Source organism: Balaenoptera physalus (assembly GCF_965194825.1).
Source record: "Balaenoptera physalus genome assembly, chromosome: 13".
NCBI lineage: Eukaryota > Metazoa > Chordata > Mammalia > Artiodactyla > Balaenopteridae > Balaenoptera > Balaenoptera physalus.
In genome coordinates this window covers 97116192-97139716 of record NC_138892.1, presented here as the reverse complement: position 1 = coordinate 97139716, position 23525 = coordinate 97116192, and the positions used below count along the sequence as shown (strand labels likewise).

General features: G+C 41.0%; 1 protein-coding gene across 1 annotated transcript in view; it reads right to left on the bottom strand.

Moving 5' to 3' along the window:
- GRIN2B (glutamate ionotropic receptor NMDA type subunit 2B) overlaps positions 1-23525 on the bottom strand; it is a 651979-nt gene that overhangs the window by 499964 nt on the left and 128490 nt on the right. The window contains exon 3 of the mRNA XM_082421982.1: positions 1779-1908. The gene's annotated coding sequence lies outside the window, so the exon portion shown is untranslated. The remainder of the gene's footprint in view (positions 1-1778; positions 1909-23525) is intronic.

The window sequence follows — 23525 nt, the reverse complement described above, 5'->3', positions numbered from 1 at the left end:
GCTCATGACCTAGGAGTCATTTTTCTTGTTCTCGTTTATTCACTCACTCCCTTGTTCAGTCATTCATTCAATAGCATTTACTGATGACTGCAGTGTACCAGGCAATGTACTAAGCACTGGGGATGAAGAGAATTAAAATACAGCTCCTGTCCTCAAGAAGCTTACACTCTGATCATGGAAACTTTCCAGTCTCATTCCTTACATCCAACTGTGAAAATCAACGTAAGTCTCTTTTCTTTCCATCTCTTCCTTGTCTCCACCATGATTAAGGTCATTAATTGATGGCTGAATGGTTAAAGTTGTTTTCTAGTGGAATTCCTACATCTAGCCTCTTCTCTCTCTGCAAATTCTTTATACCACTGCTTCATTCACCTTCCAAAAAGATTGCTTTGATCATGTCATACCCTTGTACACATATCGTTAGTGGCTTCTCGTTTTCCCCAGAAAAAAATAGATAAATTCCACAACCCAACTGTTATTATCAGTATAACTAATAATTACTACTATTTATTGAAGGCTTACTATGTGCCAGGTACTGTGCTAAAGACTTTATACACATTATGTCATTTACTCTGCATGACAACCCACTCAAGGCAAGAATTATCTCCATTTTATAAAACAAACAAAAAATGATGCTAAGAGGTGACCACTAACTTTCCCAAGGCCACAGAGACAACAGGTAGCAGATTAACTCCAAAGCCCATGCTCTTAACCACTACCCTGAACCGCCATTCTGCTCTTGAGTCAGTCTCAACCCTGTGCAAGTGTGCTTCTGTACCTTTGTTCCCGCTGGGTCCCCCATATGATATGTCCTTCACTTTCTCCGTGCCTTTCAGGTTCTACTGACACTCATTCAAAGCCCAGTTTAAGTCCCCTCTCCTCTGTGAACTCTTCCTAGACCACGCTAGTCTGCATGGATCTCCTCATCCTCTGAGCTCCTATAGGGCTTATTCTCTCTACCACTCATTTGGCATTAAGATGTCCCGTACCATATTTTTAGAGAAATATCTCGTATGTCTCAGGCCCAGCAATGAAAACCCCTTGGGAGCACATGGTCCTCAAGATACTTAACAAATACCTGTTGGCTTTGTGGTGCTATACATTTAACAGGCACACAATAAATTAATGCTGCGTAAGAAATGAAGAGCTTGGACATTAAAACAATGAGGCAAGACTGTCACTAAGTATGAATGATTACAATGCACATACCATTCTCTTGCCATGACCGGTAGAAAAGGATCACATTGGAGATGCTATATTTCCCTGTCCCAGCATGCCATAAGGAACAGAAGGTTATAGGAGAGTTACAGGGGTTCCCCAAATCTTGCCTGAGTAGTCAGACAAAGGAGTATTATAAAAATCCCTGACCTGATCCTTAATTTGAATAAGATTTATGTGGAACTTAAGCCCCAGAGGCTTACCAAGCAAGCTCCAGGGCAGAAATGGTGGGCTTCCCGAACATTTGGCAGCAACATAGTTTGGCTAAGACTGAGCGGCATGGATGCTGAGGATTCCCACCCTCTCCTCAAGCTACAGGAAATGGTTTTCATTACAGGTCTAATCTAAGCCACACGGAGGGACCACAGAGCTCCTCAGCCCACTAGCCATGTCCTTCCACACTGAGCCCCTCCCCACCCAGCACATGGCAGGACGTGACGACCACCCTCCACGTCATACCTGGAGGTTAGCCAGAGAGAGACTGCCAACTGGACAGTAATGTCCAGCGCGAAAGCCTGGCTGCAGGCTACATGTGACCAATTGCTCCACGCCATCCTTACCTTTGTGCATGAGTGGCAGAACAGGGTCCATGCCTTCACTTCTTTGCTAAGGATAAAATGCCAGCCAGTGACTTGACGATGGAAGATTCCGAGTAAAGCCTCAGGTGCCTTCAAGTAAGCATTGTATTTTCTGAGAAAGAAAAGAAACAGAGGAACTTGTGGCATGTTGGAGGCACATTCTCTGGAAAAGAACTGATAACATGCTACATTTGATATTAACCTCTTCTGTTTTTAAAGGGGGGTTTCATAAATTTCCGTATAATTTCAGCCTCTCATCAATCCTAGGAGATGTCTCGGGCAGGAGTAAGTGTCCTCCATTGTACGCACGTGGTAACAACAGCCCAGAGCCTGGCCGGAGATCCCACCACTGGTGATGGGCAGCACCAGGGCTAGAACCTCTGTGCCGCTCACACTTGCTCTAGTGCCCGGCCAGTCTCAGCACACTGTTCCTTCCCAAGACTGAAGGAACTGGAATATGAAATGGCTTGGTTTGGTTTGGTTGGCTTCGCTTTTTTTTTGCTTCCATTCCTGTTCTGACTTTGTTCCCTTTCTGTCCCTTCCCTTCCACCTTCATACACTTCCCTCCCCCTCCCCACTGCCCCCCACCCTCTCAGATGCTGCTTCACTGGCAGCTTCGGCTGCAAACTTCCCAGCTTCACAGCCAACATTTGGAGCTCACAGATTACAGAGCCGTGGCCTCAGGATGCCTGTTGCGTCTTCTCACGGTTGGATGAATGATTTTTTTTTTTTTTAATGGAGAAGGGGTGTTTGTTAGAGAGGAAGAGGAAAGAACTGAATAATTACTAAATTAACATCAACTGGTGCTCACCTAACAACGCCATTGAGACCCCAAATCATCTCAGTCTAACTCTTCAGGTTTGTGATGGACAAAGAGACATTTTAGGGGTCAAAACCCCAGGGTAAAATGCTTCCGGTGTTACAGTGTTTTGATTTACCTGACTGGTCAACATCTTGGCATGTAATAATCAAAAAGACAGAGTTCTCGAGCGACTCCTCTCTTTTACTGCCAAGTTGTGAGGGAGAGACACCAGAGAGGGGGCGACATGTGCTGGGAGCTGTCAATCCGGCCTCTGCCTGGCACTAAATTCACACAAAGCACACAGCGCACAAATGAGCAGCAGAGAGAGAACAAGGAGAAATCTGAGGGCTACGCTGTCATTCTACTCAGAGGGAAAAGAGTTCTGAAATTGTCAAAGGGAAGGCCCTACTCTGGGCCTCTCTTTTTTTCCACAGCAACGTTGTTCAGGCGACTCTCACCATGATACACGCTTCCACTGAGCTTCTCGGGGTCGGGGGGAAACAGCGACCCGGGCCTCCAGTGCTTCACCGGTAATAAAGATTTTACCAGCTGCACGGAGTGTTGCTGTGGAATCCAACTACGGCTGTCAGGCTAATAAGAGAAAAGATTCACTGTCGTGAATCAGATAAATAAACATGCCTGGGAAACACTATGGCAGCAGATAACACTGAGAGGAGAAATGCGAATTGGTACTATTTTTAGTGCTAGCTTTCTGATTATAATTGTACTTGAAGAGCAACTAGCATGAACAATATAAAGGCAAAGTTAATTTCAGATCCTGAGCTTGCTGCACAGTTCTTGGATGATTTGAAATGCAATGTGATCTAGAGTCATTTTTCAACCGTGTGACAGGGGAACTTGGAGATGGTAAGCAGCTGCTGGGAGGCTCGTGGGCAAATGGAAGTTGAGGGAAGTTGAGTATAGAAAGATTTTTTTTACTTTAGAAAAATCTCACATAGCATATCCTGTTCACCCTTTTAAGCTAACATTTACTGAAGACTTATCTTGTGCCAGGTACTGTGCTAATTGCTCTCATGAGAATTATCTCCTTTAATTATCACAACAACCTGTGTGGTAGGTACTGTTATTGTTTCCATCATATAGAAGCCATACAGTTTGCAAAAACTGACTTAGAATTTGAACCCAGAGACTACCCTGGTGGTCCAGCAGTTAAGATCCTGTGCTCCCAATGCAGGGGGCCCAGGTTCGATCCCTGGTCAGGGAACTAGATCCTGCACGAAGCAACGAAGACCCCACACGCAGTAATGAAGATCCCATGTGCCACAACTAAGACCCAGTGCAGCCAAATAAGTAAATAAATATATTTTTTAAAAATTCTCTTAATAAAAAGAAAGAATTTGAACCCAGTCCTCTTACTCTAGAGCCAAATCATTGCGCTGTTGTAGATAACACACCCTTCCACTTTCTGTCGTTTGATGAGACAAGGAATCACATCCCACTACCTGCACTGACCTACACATCCATCACTAATGACATCCATCACTAATGACTAATGACAGGGCCCATGGTTGCTGCCCCAGTGATCCAAAAAGAAAAGAGTGGCTACACCTTCCCAACACACCTGGAGCACCTCCCGCCCCCAACCGCCTGTATCTGCCCTGGTGGGGACCCTCTCCCCTGCTGAGTCCAGGCCTCACAGCAGAGGTACCCTCATCCTTCTTCCCAGATCGGAGCACTGAGAAGCAGGCGCTCAGGTCCAGCTTTGAACCACTACTCTTACCATCACCCAAGGAAGCAGAATGGCTCCGACAGTCACTTCCACGACTCTACGACACTCAGTGTCTCCTTCCTTCTCCTGCCCTCGAGCTAAAAAGTGCCCAGGTTCAGACTCACTAAATGTGTGTATGAAAACAACCTTCATTCACATAAACTATACCAAAGGCTGGGCTTACAGGATCAACGAAGTGAGGAACAAATTTGTCCCACATTATGTGAAGCTCTGAGTGCTAACATACTAGGTGTACATGTACATGGCAATATGTACACATGGAGCTCACTGTTAACCACCGCAAGTCTTCAGATTAAAGAAAGATGAAAACCAAACCAAACTGCCAGCATAGGACTAAGAGGAGAAATCCCCATTAACTGCAAAACACAGCGTGCTTGCTGACTGACCACAGGGTCCTGTGATGCCGTGTTACTGATCTCATTTCCAAGCCGATGGAAATATTTCTTCTTTTTTTTTGGCTGCGTTGGGTCTTCGTTTCCGTGCGAGGGCTTTCTCTAGTTGCAGCGAGCGGGGGCCACTCTTCATCGCGGTGCGCGGGCCTCTCACTATCGCGGCCTCTCTTGTTGCGGAGCACGGGCTCCAGACGCGCAGGCTCAGTAGCTGTGGCTCACGGGCCCAGTTGCTCCGCGGCATGTGGGATCTTCCCAGACCAGGGCTTGAACCCGTGTCCCCTGCATTGGCAGGCAGATTCTCAACCACTGCGCCACCAGAGAAGCCCGGAAATATTCCTTAGAGAAAGCTTTATAGTGAGAGTTAATGGGACAATAGTCTTGCCGTTAAGGAAAAGTCTTACACATGTAACTTGACTAGAATACATTTGTATCAGTTTAAGAGCTTTTTGGTTCCAAATGACAGAAGATCCAACTCAAACTAGCTTGGGTAAAAAGGGCCCTTGCTGGCTATGTAACAGGCCTAGAGCTGGCTTCTGGCACAGACTAATCCAAGGGCTCAAACTCTGTCACCAGAGCCTGTTCTCTCTCCACACTGGCTTCCTCTCTCCTTCATGTTGCTTTCATTGTCGGTGTCCAGTTGGTGGCAGGAAAGATTGTCAGCAACTTCCTGCCCTACGCTCTCTGGAGTTGGAGGGGAGTTTGAAGGATAAATGCTCTGGGCTCCACTCTGATTGGCCTGACTTGTTTCAGGTGCTTATCCTTGATCACATCCCTGTGGCCGAGGGGTTTGAGTGTATTCTTTGGCCAAGTTGAATCACATGCCCACCTTCTGCAGGGGCTGTGAGACAAAGGGTGAGTCTCCAACAGAAATCTGAGGAATTTTTTCCAAAAGAAGGGGGAAAGGAGGCTCAAATCAACAGATGTCCTCTACAGCCTCTCTTCATAAAACAGAAGTCCTTGTATTCTTTTATTAAAATTATTCAGTGCCAATGCATTAAACACTTGACTGTGAGTACACTTAAGCTCCCCCCTGCAATGTAACATTCTTAGATGGACCTAAAATATTGGCACATATTTTAAAGCTTTGGCTGCCCACTGGTATGAATATGATTGCAAAAATTATATAGGTCTAAAATTAAAAATTAAAATCAAAGACCAAGACCAAAGAATCTTGTATTTCTATCTCAGATTGGCTTCTAAGTCATGAAATGTTATCCTGATAAATTCAAGTAAACTTTCTGTACTATTTTTCCACTGGATGTTATGTGAGGGGATTAATTTGGGGGGAGGAGACTTGCAAAGACTTTATGGTTGCACGATAACCAGAGAATAATTACCTGGAAGCATTTAGCCGACATCCCATTGGAAGCAAGGACCGCTGTCCGGTATGCTTCTATGGACACACTCTTGGGGGAGCTGAGTTATCCATATTTGCCTGTTCTTTGCTAGATCAAGACATTTTCTGTTTATCAACAGGGGGAGTGACAGCCCATCTACAGTGGGCTGTCACTGTAGATGATATAGTGAACAACAAAAAATGGGGTGAAGCGGAAAAAACAGATTATTAGCCTTAAAACCCCCATCCCTTTCATTTGTATCAATTTTCCTATCGGTAGCTCACACTCCTTTTGCTTCAGGCAGGGGAACTACTTAGAAAGTGGAATAGGTTATGCTCTCCCTGGTTTGCAAATCTCTGCTACTGCTGCTCCTTGTTTGTTTATTTTTTTGTTTCTAATTATTTTTTAAAGGCATTGGTAACAGAACCAAGGAATGAGAGAACATACTCATTTCTTCCTGGCTGTTGGCCTTTCTTAAGTCCAAGATTTTTTTTTTTTTTTAATTTGTTGCCCCCAGCCATGGTAGCTACTTTCAGTTGCCCAATTGAGTCTGCATTTTAATGAAAAGCACGTTATCCTCTCCTATTCGGTTTAGGATAATTGTTGCCCAGACAAATCATTATAATTAAATTCAATTTAAAAGTGAGAAACCACCTGCAACCATATGTTAAATTTGCCTGTGGATAAGGAAGTTGGTATTTTCACTTTGTATTTAATGCAAAGGTGGGTAATGGTAAGATTTTCAATGGTGATGGTTAAGGAGACTTGCTTCTTTCTTTTAAATGAGTAATTACAATTCACCTGTGTCTGAAAGGAAATTACTTGACTCAGAAAAACATTTTCATTAAACAGAACTACCATTGAGCAGGCTTCTATCAAGCGGATTTGGTATTGATGCAGAGAAATAAAGTTATTGAGATGAGAAAAAATAAGAAGCTTTCAGTAGATACGTGAAATGAAATTGAAACATAGAAGGATCCTATAGAAAACATTTGGCATTGTTTGGCTGCCCAGCATCCTTTCCATTTCCTAAAAGTGTTCTGAATTTCCTCTGAAAAAACTATTTCTCATTCTTATCCAGAGTTTGGAAGAATTAGACCCTCCCAAACCAAGGGCTGGTGTGACTTAAGCCAGTGAGATTAAGCCAATCAGCGTAACCCATTCCTCTGGCCAGACTAATTTGACTAGGAATCAGAGACAATGTTTGCTGGAACTTCTGAGAAGAAGAAAATTCCTCTCTCTTCTTCAGGAGTCACTTAAAGAGATGTTTTTCTCTAGAATGTACAGTTTAAAGACGCAAGATCTAGAACTGCGACAGCCATTTTGCCATCTGGAAGGAAAATCCAGAATGGGAGGGGCCCCGTAGGCGTGAAGCTTTTACCTAGGAAGGCAGATCTATGTGATCACCTTGGTGACATCATCTGAGCCATTAGATCAAGCTAGTGCTACCTCTGGGTTTCTCAGCCATGTGTACCCACCTTTACACTTAAGCTAATTTAAGTTGAATTTTCTGTCACTTGCAACCATGGGAATCCTGGAGGAGTGAGTCCCCCACCTGGTTTGAGGCAAGGTCAGCTGACTCTCAGTCTCTGATAGGATAAAAAAAATGCCAATGCCTGCATTACTGGGACAGCGCATTAGGTCAGGAGTTCATGGCTCTGGCTAATCATCTGAATCACCAGGAAACCTGGCAAAAACACATGTGAAAACTTGAAGATCAATGATTTTAGGAAATTAGTTTTTAAAAATAGGTGAATTGAGAAAAGAGAACTAAGATAAACATAAATAATGATCTATATCTAAAAGAGGAGGGAGGGACTTCCCTGGCTGTCCAGTGGTTAAGATACCACACTTCCAATGCAGGGGGAGCAGGTTCGAACCCCGGTAGGGGAAACTAAAATCCCACATGCCGCGTGGCCAAATATATCAATAAATAAACAAACAAACAAGGAGGGAGAGAATGTTAGAAGAAACGGGCAAATTTTCATTCTCTCATTCAACTAGCATTTATTTAAAGTCATTTAATGGCAAAGTACTGTGATAGAACTTGGTAGAGGTGATTACAAAGCTGTGTCAGACAAAAATCCATCTGCACATGGAATTTTTTTAACTGGGTAGGAAAGCTAAACAGGTATGCTCTTAAGTCCATTGCAATTCAGTACAAGGCAAGTGCTGAGAAGTTATTTCTACAGTCTTTAACAGCTTACTAAGCATATTCACACTCATTATATCATTTGATTCTCACACAACCCTTTGAGATAGGCAGTGGCACTTCCCTATTTGGCATAAAGAAACAGACTCAAAGTATACAAAGATAAATATAAATGAATGTCGCTGTGGCATTATTTGAAAGAGAAGAAAACTAGAAACTGAGTAAATAGCTATCGATAGTGGAGTGGCTAAATACATTATGTTTCTCCATACAAGGGAACAGTAGGTAGCTGTTAAAAATCATAAGACGGAGTTCCTCTCTGGGAAAGATGGAGTAAGGACACTCTACCTAGTCTCCCAGTGAATTAGGATTGCCAAACTGAGCAAATAAAAGTACAGACCATCCATTTATATTTGATTTTCAGATAAACAGTTAATTTTTTTAGTGTGTGTCCCACACAATACCTGAGATAAACTTACACTAAAAAATTATACTGGGGCTTCCCTGGTGGTGCAGTGGTTAAGAATCCGCCTGCCAATGCAGGGGACACGGGTTCGAGCCCTGGGCCGGGAAGATCCCACATGCCACGGAGCAACTAAGCCCGTGTGCCACAACTACTGAGCCCGTGCTCTAGAGCCTGCAAGCCACAACTGCTGAGCCCATGTGCCACAATTACTGAAGCCCGCACACCTAGAGCCCGTGCTCCGCAACAGGAGAAGCCACCGCAATGAGAAGCCTGCGCACCACAACGAAGAGTAGCCCTGGCTCTCCGCAACTAGAGAAAGCCTGCGCACAGCAACAAAGACCCAGTGCAGCCAAAAATAAATAAACTAAATAAATAAATAAGAAAACATTAAAAAAAAAATTATACTGGATGTCCTGTACTTTATCTGGCAAGCCTAGACTGAATGTAAATAAAAACCTGGACAAAACGCATGGAGAAATTATCTGAAGACTCTGAAAAGTGAATGGGAGCAGGAAGATTGAGGAAAGAGATCTTGAATTACGAATGATCTGGTGGTGAATTTCCTGGGTTGTTTGTCTGTTTCCTTCCTCATCTCCCAGCCTGGACTAAAAGCAACTCAAATTGCAGAGCTCTGGACGTGGCATAGAGAGCAAGACTGCCAAGAGAAGCTCTCTCTTTCTGGTCTGAGGACTGAGAAGTGGGGCCTCGTATAGTATGGAGAGAACAGGGGAGGTCCTCTGGTTTCCCCCCTCCCTCCCTTCCTCATTCCCTCCCTCCCTCCCTCCCTCCCTCCCTCCCTTCCTCCCTCCCTCCCTTCCTCCCTTCTTTCCTCCCTCCCTTCCTCCCTCCCTCCCTCCCTCCCTCCCTCCCTTCCTCCCCCCTTCCTCCCTTCCTCCCTTCCTTCCTCCCCCCTTCCTCCCTCCCTCCCTTCCTCCCTTCTTTCCTCCCTCCCTTCCTCCCTCCCTCCCTCCCTCCCTCCCTCCCTTCCTCCCCCCTTCCTCCCTTCCTCCCTTCCTTCCTCCCTTCCTTCCTTCCTTCCTCCCTCCCTCCCTCCCTTCCTCCCCCCTTCCTCCTTCCCTCCCTCCCTTCCTCCCCCCTTCCTCCCTCCCTCCCTTCCTCCCCCCTTCCTCCCTTCCCTCCTCCCTTCCTTTCTTCTCCCTCCCTCTCTACATCACCCCCCTGCCACCTTCCCACTTTCTTTCTTTCTTTTCCCAATGAAGACCTCAAGCAAGCCACAGTCCCAAACCAGCTGGGTGATGGCTAAGCAGGGACAGCAGCAGTGGCCAGGCTGGCATCTAAAGCTCTGAGGAGGAGCATTCCATCTCTCTGGCAAGAGGAACAGCAATCTGTAGTGTGTAGGGGGAAACCCAATTGTTTTCTTCTCTCTATATATCTTCCCACTGCTTGAATGTGGAGGTGGACCCAGCTGTAGGAAATATGCGGCTGAGTGCAGAGATCAAATACTTGTTTTCTAGCCAAAGGACCAGAAAGAGGTCTTTGGGTGCCAGAGAGCGTTGGGAGATTGAGAAGAGAAAGATCAAAAAAGGGTCCCATACGGCGATGACGAAATCGTCGGCTCACCCTTGATATATGAAATGATCCTAAACGCTATATACCAAAGCTTGAGAACTGAGCTATGGGGCAGACCACCCCCCAGGACCCGGATTGCTCACTGGGTGGTGCACACATGTGACGGATGTGAATAGCATCGCAAAGGCTTTGAAAATTGAGCTGAGTTGGAAACACAGTCCATGGGAAGCAGGTAGGAACTTGCAGCCTAAACATAACTGGGTTGAAGGCCTAATACCGTAGCCAGTTTCCAAGATGCCCCCCATCACCCCACATCGTGGTATTCACACCCTTGTGTTGTTCCTTCCCACGCTGTACCAAGGTTGGTCTGTGGGCCCGATAGAATATGGCAGAAGTGATTATTTGCCACCTTGGAGGGTGTAAAGACTGTGGCTGCAGTCTTGGGTTCACTCTCTCTCAGATCACTCCATCTGAGGGAAGCCACGTCATGGGGAACCCCGTGGCGTGTGAAGGAGCTGAAGTGTCCTGTCAGCATCTACGTAAGTGAGCTTGGAAGCGGATCCTCAAGACCCAGTCAAGCCGCCGCTGACCGCAGCCCAGGCAAACACTTTGCAGCGTCATGAGAGCCCCAGAGCCAGAACCACTCAGCTAAGTCACCCCCAGATTTCTGACCCCCAGAAATTGTGAGATAATAAATGTGTGCTGTTTTAAGCTACTGGGTTTGGGGTAACTTGTTATGTTAGCAGTATATAACTAATATGCCTACCAAAACAAGGAAAAATATCCACCTTCTCCATATGATTCAAACAAGATACAGATTCTCATAACATAGCAGTCAAATGATGCAATGTTAATGATGCAATCCAAATTACCTGACATATGAACAATTGAGAAAAATTTCATTACTAGTATATAAAAATATGATTGATTTTTTTAATGTTGAACTTGTATCCTGTAATTTTCCTAAATTCACATATTAGTGCTAGGAGCTATTTAGTAGATTCCTTAAGATTTTCTATGTAAATGCAATCATGCTGAGTGAAAGGACCCATTCTCAAAATGTCACATACTGTATAATTCCATTTACAGACACACCTCAGAGATCTTGTGGGTTCAGTTCCAGACCACTGAAATAAAGCGAATATCACAACAAAGCAAATCACACAAACTTTTTGGCTGCTCAAGGCATGTAAAAGTTATGTTACACTACACTGTAGTCTATTAAGTGTGCAAGAGCATTATGTCTCAAAAAATATTTACATACCTTAATTAAAAAATACTTTATTGCTAAAAAATGCTAACTATCATGTAAGCCTTCAGCAAGTCATAATCTTTTTGCTGATGGAGGGTTCAGATATTTCAAGAATTACCAAAATGTGACACAAAGACACAGAGTGAGTAAATGCTGTTGGAAAAATGGCACCAATAGACCTGCTCGAGGCAAGGTTGCCCTAAACCTTCAATTTGTAAAAAAAACTCAATGTCTGTGAAGCGTAATAAAGCAAAATGCAATAAAATGAGGTGTGCTTGTACATGACAGTCTGGCAAAGACAAAATTATAAGAATAGTTGCCAAGGTTAAAGGGGAAGAAAGGGTTTAACTACAAAGGGGCAGCAAAAGGGAATTTTTGGAGTGATGCACATAAATGTTCTCTATTCTAAATATGGTTTTGGTTACACAAATCTATATATGTGTTAAAACTCACAGAACTGTACACCCCCAAAATTCAATGTGTGTAAATATTTTTAATTTAAAGTAATAAAAACTATTTTAAAATGAGAGATGTCTGTAATATATATTGCTTATTATAAGAAGTCACAAATGTGTGAACGTGTATGTGTGTATCGTGTGTGTTTGTATGCATGTATTTTGTGAATATAGAAATATCTTTTTATAATTTTAATTTAAATGGGTATAGAAATACCTTTAAGGATCTGAAGCAAACTTTTTTGTCACAAGAAAATGTTTTAATCTTTTCATACACTCTGTTCACTTATTCAATAACTATTTATAACTTGGCGAGTATTCTGGAAGGAACCAAGGACACAGCAGTCAGTGATACAAACCATTCCTGACTAATAATATTAAAAATATACAACATGTGTCCAGTGTATATGCCAAGTGAGTTACATCTGTTTTTTTGCTTAAAGAGGTGATGAGAGCTGCCCGGACTATTACAGCTAAGAAGTGGAAGAGGCAACATTCAAACCAGGTTTGCTGTCTCTAGAGCCCAAGCTCTTAACCACAGTGCTATCAGGCTTTTCTGGCAGATAACGTTTGTTAAGTTACAAGTGTGACAAATGAAATAGAAAGTAAATCTAAGGCACCCAACCTTGCAGGGGGACGGAGAAGACCATCGTGGCCATGACATTTTAGCTGAATAAGAGTTACCTAAGGAAAGCTGGAGAAGTTGAGGAGATTGTGCAGCAAAGCGGAGGAAAAGTAGGGGCAAGTTGCAAAGAAACTAAAAAACAAGTAACAGTAACCAGAACCACCCCCCCCAAACACACACAGACAAAAAAAACAAAAACAAAACAAAACTTGTAGGGCTAAAATCAAGTGGTGGGAGGAGTGAGAAAGGGCAAGTAGTAATGAGAAAGGGCAAGTAGTAAGATGCAGGCTTACTGAGGAACCTTAATACCACGGAACTTTAAGCACAAAGGCACATAATCCTACCGCCGAAACATGGGTTTCTATATTTGAAGCAAACTCTTAACAGAAGCAGAACTGGGGAGAAGTGGAAAAACCTTACTTACAGAGAGTAAATTTTTAAATGATATTTGTTACAACAAACTTGTATAAAATTTGTAACATTGGTTAAGATTTGTATGATGAGAGAAACAGGCCCAGATAAATTGAGGTGTCTTGTTCAAAGTCATACTGTGACAGAATCAAAAGGATTCTTACATATGCCTAATGTTCTTTTCAATAAATGACAATGAATTCAAAAGAAAGTCAGAAAGGGGAGACTGGCGTTTGGGAAAGACTGTATTAAGGAAGAGGTATTTGGGGTCATACCTTAAAGGACAGAAAAAATTTAAAAGGTGGAGATAACAGGAAAGCATTTTTGGTGAAGAGACTATCTTGAGTATAACAGGAAAAAAATAAAGCTTGTTACTTTAGCCGTTCCAAATATTTATCTAAATAACCGTTCCAGGTTATTTAGATCGATTATATAGGCATACCTACAGCATTAGTAGAAGGTGATGCAGAGATGTTACAGGGCATGAGAGCTTTGAAAAGACTGTATGGGGTTTGGGAATTGGGAATAATTAGTAATACATTAACAGCCTTCAGAGAAGCCAGAAGAGATTAAGCCATCTTAGTCTGAGGACGGACAATGACAAGCTGTGCTTTCCAGAATAGGTAGTTACTTCCTAAAAATGTATTTCAAAATTTGGCTGGGTTTATTTGCAGGGAAACTTATGTTTAGCTCAATTAAACAACGATGTTTCACACGTACGGGGTTTCAAAGAATTTTTGGCGCTCTGGAAACTGAGAAGGGTCCTGACATTATCCTTCTCATCAGTTATTTAGCAACAATCTCAGCTGTTCTGGGATGCTTATTTCCAGAGCTTCCTGGCACATAATAATAGTAACCTTTCGCCCACACTATGTAATATATTAAGGAAAGACAAATCGTGGGTCTGTGGTTGTTTGGGAGTAGGATGTGCCAGCCTATCAGCACTGTTTACTAATTGGATTTAGGATTTGTACTTGGTTTGGCGGAGCCAGGTAAGTTTGACAATTAAGTCTGATCACATAAATGTAATATGTCTAATATGACCAGCTCACTACAAGAGACCTGGACCAGGAGCAGCCTTTGGGCTTTCTGTTAATAGGTGCTTTGCACACACAGTAGCAGTGGTTTGAGACCTGGAGACAAAGCATGTCTTATCCAACCTAGCAGTGAGTAGACAAAGAAACCTGGACATGAAATCTTCAGGCACTTTAAATGCATATCCTTTTCCTGATATTGTTGTCCTGTATCCTTTGCTTGTAATAAAACTGTTCCATGAGTATAAATGATTTGAGTCCTGTGAGTCTTTTCAGCAATCCGTATCAGAACTCCTCAGGTAATTAATGAACAGAGCAGGGGGGATAGGAAGGCACAAAGAAGATCTCTGAAGGGCAAACATTTATTTTTTCAGCTTTTACTGAATGTTTATAGTTGCAAAAATCTCACTTAGCAATTGACAGACAAAAACGACTCAGGACTCTGTGATCCTGAAATCTAGGGAAGTCGTTTTTTCTTCTCTTTTCCTGGCTTTTCAAGAGCTTCCCCCCATCCCCCGGGGGATGGGAGTGTAGAGACAGAAGCCTCAGATGAACGCCCGGTTCGTGGACACACTGCTCATCATCTTTGTCTTCTTGTGCCTCCTATTCTCACCAAGGGAGTAACCGGGGTCCTGGTTTACAGGACAGACAAGTACAGGAGACTGAAGGCAGAAGTGGAAAAACAGGGTAAAAAACTGGAAAGAAGAAAGAAACAGTAAGAGTCAGCTGGTAGAAAGAAAGAAACAAAGAAAGGAAGGAAGGAAGGAAGGAAGGAAGGAAGGAAGGAAGGAAGGAAGGAAGGAAGGAAGGAAGGAAGGAAGGAAGAAAGGAAGGAAGGAAGAAAGGAAGAAAGGAAGAAAGGAAGGAAGAAAGAGAAAATGGGCAAGAAGAGAAACTGAAGAATAACAACGGAGATGGTCTGAATGAAATCCATGTTTGCAACTGGCGTTTGTTTTACTGCCCAAATGGGAATGTTCAGTTCCATATTTGATGGTAGAATGGTGACAAAGGTCCCCTTTCATCCTCCTTTCCCACATCCAAGGACTATCTCACGGAAGTCTGCTGGAGGATGACAACACAGACTGTTCCTTCATCTTCCTGTGTATTCTCTCTACCATGTAATTGGACGGAACATCCAGAAGATTCTCAGCCTTGCCCCTTCACAAGCTGCCACCAAGCAGGCAGGTGGATTTCTTGGCCCTCCACCTCTTTCTGGTAAATTCTTTTGAAATCAAGAAGAACCCTATAATTCCTGTCATCAGACTGGCAACTACTTTGTAGCAAGAGCCATAGGCAGCCTTAACATTTGGGCCACTTTCTAGTTTTGAGTTATTTCTAGACTTTTTGGTATGATTCCAATGAGAATGGCACCTAAGAAATATGATAGTGCTTTTAGTCATAGATTATTTTTGTTTAAACAAGTGTGTTAACTAGATAAACTTGGGCGATGTTTATATAATGAGAAACAAAATCTTGTTTTGCTTATATGAATATTTCCTGTGGGACCGACTCTCAAGTATGTGCTGTGTGCTATGTATCATGGAAGTTGGCTCTCCATGAGCATCTCTTCCAGAGATCTGGAAGAAAAATTGGGTTTCTGTAACTCTTAATTGGAACTGTTTATTGTATTTTTTTCAAGGCAAATGTATGACCTGAGATAAATAAAGAGGCCAAAATTTTAGCTATTTCATCTACAAGAAGACATCTGTTTTGATTTATTTCTGGGTACACATTTTTAGTAATCTGAGCATAAGGGTGAACATTGGCCACAAAGGGGCAATGTTTTAAATCTTTTGTCTTACCATACTTGCCTCATATGCTCAGTATATAGAATTGTCCTATTATAAGAATAGGAAAGTAGGAGAAGAAAGGAAAGTAATGACTCATGGGAGTATAAAAATGAGGGTCCTAAGCAGTTCCCTTCATACCCAAATACAATCTATTGGATCCTGGGGAGGCATTCTTTGTCCTCCCTGGAGGCAAGGTCATAGTTATATGTGGTTAATCTTGTGGAGCTTCCTTTTAGTCACAATGGCCTTCAGTTCCTGCCATGATCCTTTGTAAAGGATAAGAGGATGCTTATACCGTGATCTTCCCCTTCTAATCCATGGAATTGGAAATCCTATATGGAGTCATAATGCTAGTAATAAATATACACATTTATCAGTTAAAAAAAAAAAGACTCAGACATGAAATTATCCTTCAAGAATTCAGATGCTCGTTAATAACTCATTAATAACTACTCAGAAAGAGTAAAATGTAACCAAGCTAATAGAGGGGAAAAGGCAAAATAATAAAAGTGGTTCAATACAAAAGAAGTCAAGAAAGGAAAGAAAAAGGAGTACAGGATAAGTGAAATAAATAGAAAAGAAGTAGTGAGATAGAATAATAAAACTCAAAATATACCCATAATTAGATTAAATGTAAATGGTCTAAATGCTTTAATTTTTTTCAAAAATACGTTTTTAGGATGGATTTAAAGATAGCAACTATATACTACTTACAACTAACACATGTAAAATATAAGGTTACGTATATCCTCTCCCCAGTGATCCCACCTCCCAGTATTCATGGCCTTTTCTAGTCTCCCCTCCTTGAATCTGGGATGAATTTGTGGCTTGCTTTGAGCAATAAAATGTAATATAAGTGATGCTTTGTGACTTCCAAGCGTAGGTCAAAATAAGCCTTGTATCATGTACCTAATTTCTTAGAAAATATGATCTGGGGAAAGATAGTCACCATGTAAGAAGTATAAATACTCTAAAATTACCATGCTTTCAAAAATATAGATTGAAAGGAACTGTACCCAAGTAATATACCCAATAAGCCTCATCTGTACCTGGACGTAATTCAGATAATGAGATCCTGGACTTCAGGAAGGAACTTAATGCCACAGTGGAATGAGACTTTGGGGGCCTCGATGGATAGATTCATGTGGAAGGGACAGAAACCACTGCAGGCCAGGGAGCAACTGTGTGTGGTAACCAGTTTTTCAATAATAGCCCTTAGTGAATCCCACTTTCCAGTACTTGCACTCTTGTGCAGCCTCATCCTCCTTTATTCTGAGTCAACCCTCTAACTCACTTTGGACTAACAGAATACAGCAGAGTCAGTGCTACATGACTTCCATAGCCAGGTCACAGGAAGCCTGCGGCTTCTGCCTTAGTCTCTTGGAACATGCCCCTGGGAGAAGCCAGCCACCATGCAAGAAATCCAACTACTCTGAGCTTGACATGCTGTGAGAAAGCCTGAGCTAGCCACATAGAGAGGTCCTATGAAGAAAGAGTGATGACTGATCATCCCTCAGCTACTTCACCCACTCCAGCTGAGAGGTCAAACAAGTGAGGGAAGAAGATATTTTGGACGTCCAGCCAAATCAAGCCCACACATGATTCCAGCATCAGTCACCATATGACTGCAGCTGCATGAGGGGCCCCCCTCCAAATGAGAACTACTGAGCTGAGCCACGAGAGATAATAATACATTGTTGTTTTAAGACCCTAAGGTTTGGGGTTTGTTATACATCAATAAATAACTGAAACAGGACTAAACGGTTTAAAATAAAGGGATGCAAAATAAATATACTACACAAATACTAGCCAAAAGCGGGTTGTTGTAACTATATTAACATCAGACAAAGTAGACAAAATGTGAAAATATTTACTATACATTAAGAGGAAACTTTCACAATGATAAAAGATTTATTAATTCACTAGGAAGATAAAAATTTTATATGTGTACACCTGATAACACATCCTCGAAGTATATAAAGTTAAAAGTAATAGAACTTTAAGGAGAAACAGACAAATCCACAATCACCCTGGGCAACTTTAACAACCTCTCTCATTAGCTATAGATTAAGCAGAGGAAAACTATCATTAAGGATAGACGATAACAGGATCATACACGATGATAAAGTGAGGTTTATCTCAGGAATGCAAGGATTCTCCAATATATGCAAATCAATCAATGTGATAAACCATAGTAACAAGTGAAGGAGAAAAACCATATGATCATCTCAATAGATGCAGAAAAAGCTTTTGACAAAATTCAACACCCCTTTATGATAAAAAAAAACTCTCCAGAAAGTAGGCATAGAGGGAACCTACCTCAACATAATAAAGGTCATGTATGACAAACCCACAGACAACATCATCCTCAATGGTGAAAAACTGAAACCATTTCCTCTAAGATCAGGAACAAGACAAGGTTGTCCACTCTCACCACTATTATTCAACATAATTTTGGAAGTTTTAGCCACAGCAATCAGAGAAGAAAAAGAAATAAAAGGAATCCAAATCGGAAAAGAAGAAGTAAAACTGTCAGTGTTTGCAGATGACGTGATACTATACATAGAGAATCCTAAAGATGCTATCAGAAAACTACTAGAGCTAATCAATGAATTTGGTAAAGTAGCAGGATACAAAATTAATGCACAGAAAACTCCTGCATTACTATACACTAATGATGAAAAATCTGAAAGAGAAATTAAGGAAACGCTCTCATTTACCATTGCAAAAAAAGGAATAAAATACCTAGGAATAAACCTCCTTAGGGAGACAAAAGACCTGTATGCAGAAAACTATAAGATACTGATGAAAGACATTAAAGATGATACCAACAGAGGGAGAGATATACCATATTCTTGGATTGGAAGAATCAACATTGTGAAAATGACTATAATACCCAGAGCAATCTACAGATTCAATGCAATCCCTATCAAATTACCAATGGCATTTTTCACAAAACTAGAACAAAAAATTTCACAATTTGTATGGAAACACAGAAGACTCCGAATAGCCAAAGCAATCTTGAGAAAGAAAAATGGAGCTGGAGGAATCAGGCTCCCAGACTTCAGACTATACTACAAAGCTACAGTAATCAAGACAGTATGGTACTGGCACAAAAACAGAAATATGGGTCAATGGAACAGGATAGAAAGCTCAGAGATAAACCCACGCACATACAGTCACCTTATTTTTGATAAAGGAGGCAAGAATTTACAATGGAGAAAAGACAGCCTCTTCAATAAGTGGTGCTGGGAAAACTGGACAGTTACATGTAAAAGAATGGAATTAGAACACTCCCTAACACCATACAAAAATAAACTCAAAATGGATTAAAGACCTAAATGTCAGGCCAGACACTATAAAACTCTTAGAGGAAAACATAGGCAGAACACGCTATGACATAAATCACAGCAAGATCCTTTTTGACACACCTCCTAGAGAAATGGAAATAAAAACAAAAATAAACAAATGGGACCTAATGAAACTTAAAAGTTAATGAAACTTAAAGTTAATGAAAACAAAAATAAACAAATGGGACCTAATGAAACTTAAAAGTTTGCTGCGCAAAGTTCCTTTGCACAGCAAGGGAAGTCACAAACAAGACAATAAGACAACCCTCAGAATGGGAGAAAAGACTTGCAAATGAATCATCAGACAAAGGACTAATCTTCAAAATATATAAACAGCTCATTTAGCTCAATATTAAAAAAACAACCCAATCCAAAAATGGGCAGAAGACCTAAATAGACATTTCTCCAAAGAAGACATACAGATGGCCAAGAAGCACATGAAAACCTGCTCAACATCACTAATTATTAGAGAAATGAACATCAAAACTACAGTGAGCTATAACCTCACACCAGTTAGAATGGGCATCATCAGAAAATCTACAAACAACAAATGCTGGAGAGGGTGTGGAGAAAAGGGAACCCTCTTGCACTGTTGGTGGGAATATAAATTGATACAGCCACTATGGAGAACAGTATGGAGGTTCCTTAAAAAACTAAAAATAGAATTACCATATGACCCAGCAATCACACTACTAGGCATATACCCAGAGAAAACCATAATTCAAAAAGACACATGCACCCCAGTGTTCATTGCAGCACTATTTACAATAGCCAGGTCATGGAAGCAACCTAAATGCCCATCGACAGATGAATGGATAAAGAAGATGTGGTACATATATACAATGGAATATTACTCAGCCATATAAAGGAACGAAATTGGGTCATTTGTAGAGACGTGGATGGATCTAGAGACTGTCATACAGAGTGAAGTAAGTCAGAAAGTGAAAAACAAGTATCGTATATTAATGCATATATGTGGAACCTAGGAAATGGTACAGATGAACCGTTTTGCAGAGCAGAAATCGAGACACAGAAGTAGAGAAAAAAACGTATGGACACCAAGGGGGGAAAGTGGCAGGGAGGTGGGGGTGGTGGTGGGATGAATTGGGAGATTGGGATTGACATGTATACACTGATGTGTATAAAATGGATGACTAAGAAGAAAAAAAATAAGTAAAAAATAAACATAAAAAAAAACACAATCGGGGCTTCCCTGGTGGCGCAGCGGTTGAGAGTCTGCCTGCTAATGCAGGGGACGCGGGTTCGCGCCCTGGTCTGGGAAGATCCCACATGCCGCGGAGCAACTGGGCCCGTGAGCCACGGTTGCTGAGCCTGCGCGTCTGGAGCCTGTGCTCCGCGGCGGGAGAGGCCGCGATGGTGAGAGGCCCGCGCACCGCGATGAAGAGTGGCCCCCGCTTGCCGCAACTGGAGAAAGCCCTAGCACAGAAACGAAGACCCAACATAGCAATCAATCCATCAATCAATCAATCAATAAAAAAAATAAATAAATCTTTAAAAAAAAAAAAAAAAAACACAATCAAATACTAAATAAAAAAAAAAAGAAGATAACATAAGAAGACTTTGTGTCTTTGGAGTAGGAAAGATGTCTTTAACAGGACACATATAGTATTATTACTTAAAGAGAAATTTATTAGATTGGATTATATTAAAATTAAGGACTTTTATTCATCTAATAAACCATTAAGAAAGTGAAAAAGAAAGGCACAGAGTGAAAGAAAGTATTACATCATATATAAGTGACAAAGGACTTGTATCCTGAATTTATAAGGACCCTCTACAAATTCAATAACAATAAAAAGACAATCAGGTAGAAAAGAGACTTGAAGAGGTTCTACATAGAAGAAGATATCCAAATATATGAAAATGTGCTCAAACTCATTCATCATCAGGAAAATGAAAATTACATCCACAATGAAATGCTCTGACACCTCCACCAAAATGGCTAAAATGTAAGTCTGTTAATACCATAATGTTGCCATGGATATGGAGCAACTGGAACTCTCATACACTGCTAATGGGTTCTAAATTGGTACTACTACTTATAAAAAGAGTTTGACATAGTCCACAAGATTTATAATAAACAGTCTTTGAACCGGAAATGTCATCCTCAGGTATATTGCCAAGGAGAGAAAAATATATATATATGTATATATACCAAAATACATGAGTGAGAATGTTAACAGCCACATTATTCAAATTGGCCAAATACTGTAAATTCATAGACATTCTACAAAAGAATTGGTTTATTATTTTTAAGTGCCAAGGTCAGAAAAATTGAGGAAAACCTGAACAGCTGTTCCAGATTGAAAGACATTAATGCAAAGTGTGATCCTGGGTCAAATGAATGCCCTTATTAATATAGTACAGCCATTAACTTCCTTAACTTTTCCATTGCCATTGTTTTAGTTCAGACCCTCAAAATATTTCACTTGGAGCAGCCTTCTAACTATTCTCTCCACTTCACCTTCATATTTTACTCAGAGTGGGCTTTATAAATGCAAATCTAATGAAAACATTATTATTATTCCCAAACACAAAACTTTTCTCTGTCCCATTATCTATAAGATAAAGTCCGACCCCTCACTTGTTTCACCTAGTCCCCACCCTGCTAGCCAAGATCAGCAAAGCTGCCTACCTGACTCACAGTTAACCACAGGCAAATGCGAGAGCCCAGCTGTAACCAGAACAACTGCCCAGCTGAGCACAACCTTCACTGCTGACCCACAAAACTGTGAGCTAAATAAATGGGCGGTTTTTAGCTAAAAAGTTTTGGAGTGGTTGGAATGGAACAATACCTAACTGCTACAATTCCTTTTTAATCACCTGAGAAAGGATCCTGAGTCTCTCTGAAAAGCTACTTTGGTAGTGAGTACAAAATTCAACCTCATATTTTTTTGCCTTGTAAAACCGCCCAGGAACAGGTGGAGGGGTATGTGAGTTAAGGCATCTGCCGGAGGTTCAAAATTTAGGGGGATGCCTAAGAGCTCAGTAACTGAGATAATATTTTGAGGCAACATCTTTAAATTAAAAATAATGAAAAAAATGCATACTAAACAAAACATCAAAATTTTAAATAAAATCTAGAGCAGACAACAACACAACTGCAATTTCTACTTAACATCTGATTGAAATATAGGAGTAAGAGTAGTCAAGAAATTTTTAAATGGGATTAAGGAGAAAATGGGAAGAACTGATTATTTCTCAGACTATTTAACATGAAACACTTGATTATAAACTGACATTCTCTGTAACATTAAACATGTTTCACTGAAAAATATGATTGACGGTAATAATACACAACCTTCCCCTTTGTTCCCCCTCCATCTGATTGATGGACTTCACATCATCTGAGGGACAGAAAGGACAGCTATTGAGACTCGCCACAGATGGAGTTTGCAATGCTAGTAAAAACCAACTTAAATTTAGACATTGCTTTCGGCTTCAACACAGACAAGAATACATTAAAGAACCTTTAAAAGAGGCTGATAAGATATGTTCGTCTTTAAGCTTTATAACCAAATGTTTTTAATGGTCTCGCTACACTTTTACTAACATTAAAATAAAAACTCGAAGAACTATCCCTGATTATTTTTGCTAAATGGATTTGAAGCAAGTGAATGGGGAAAATGTATTTACTTATTACGCAACACATTTGTTCTTAATGCAGCCTCTTACATATTTGCGCAAGTAATGGAATTTAAATTTCTCTCATGATTAGTCTTGGGCCCTGTCTATCCCTTGAACTGGAAAGACTCTGACATCTGTGTTCTTAAGAGGGACCTTAAATAATGAATAAGAATCTCCACACAATTCAGCTGGAGTAAACTATATTGAGATAGTAAAAATAAAGAAGAAATTTTAAATATATTTAATTGGAATGTAGAGAAATATCCAACTTAAATAGCGAAAAAGTGCACCATAATTACTGCTGCACTGCAGTCATTTCTGCATTTCCCATGTTTCTTAAATAACTATCTTGTCTGATAACACACGATATAAAGAGCAATTATGAAAAACAGACATAAATACTGTGTTTCTTTGGGACTTGAAACAACTATAATAATGTTGGGTGCTCTAGGATACGAACTTATTACTGCTTCTGAACCATCCTTCACTCATCTGCAAATATGTGTATGCCTCAAATATTACAGATGACTGTGCCACCCATTTGATTAAAATGAGGAATATCTTCCTCTTATTAGTAAAAGGCAAAGGCAAAAGAGAAGTTCTGCCACTTGAATACATAAGAGAATAGTCAATCTTTGGCATAAGGAAAACATTTATTGAACTGATACCACACCAAGCGCTGTACACGCTCTAATCATCAAATTTGATCTTCACAATGTTGTGCAAAAGATAATA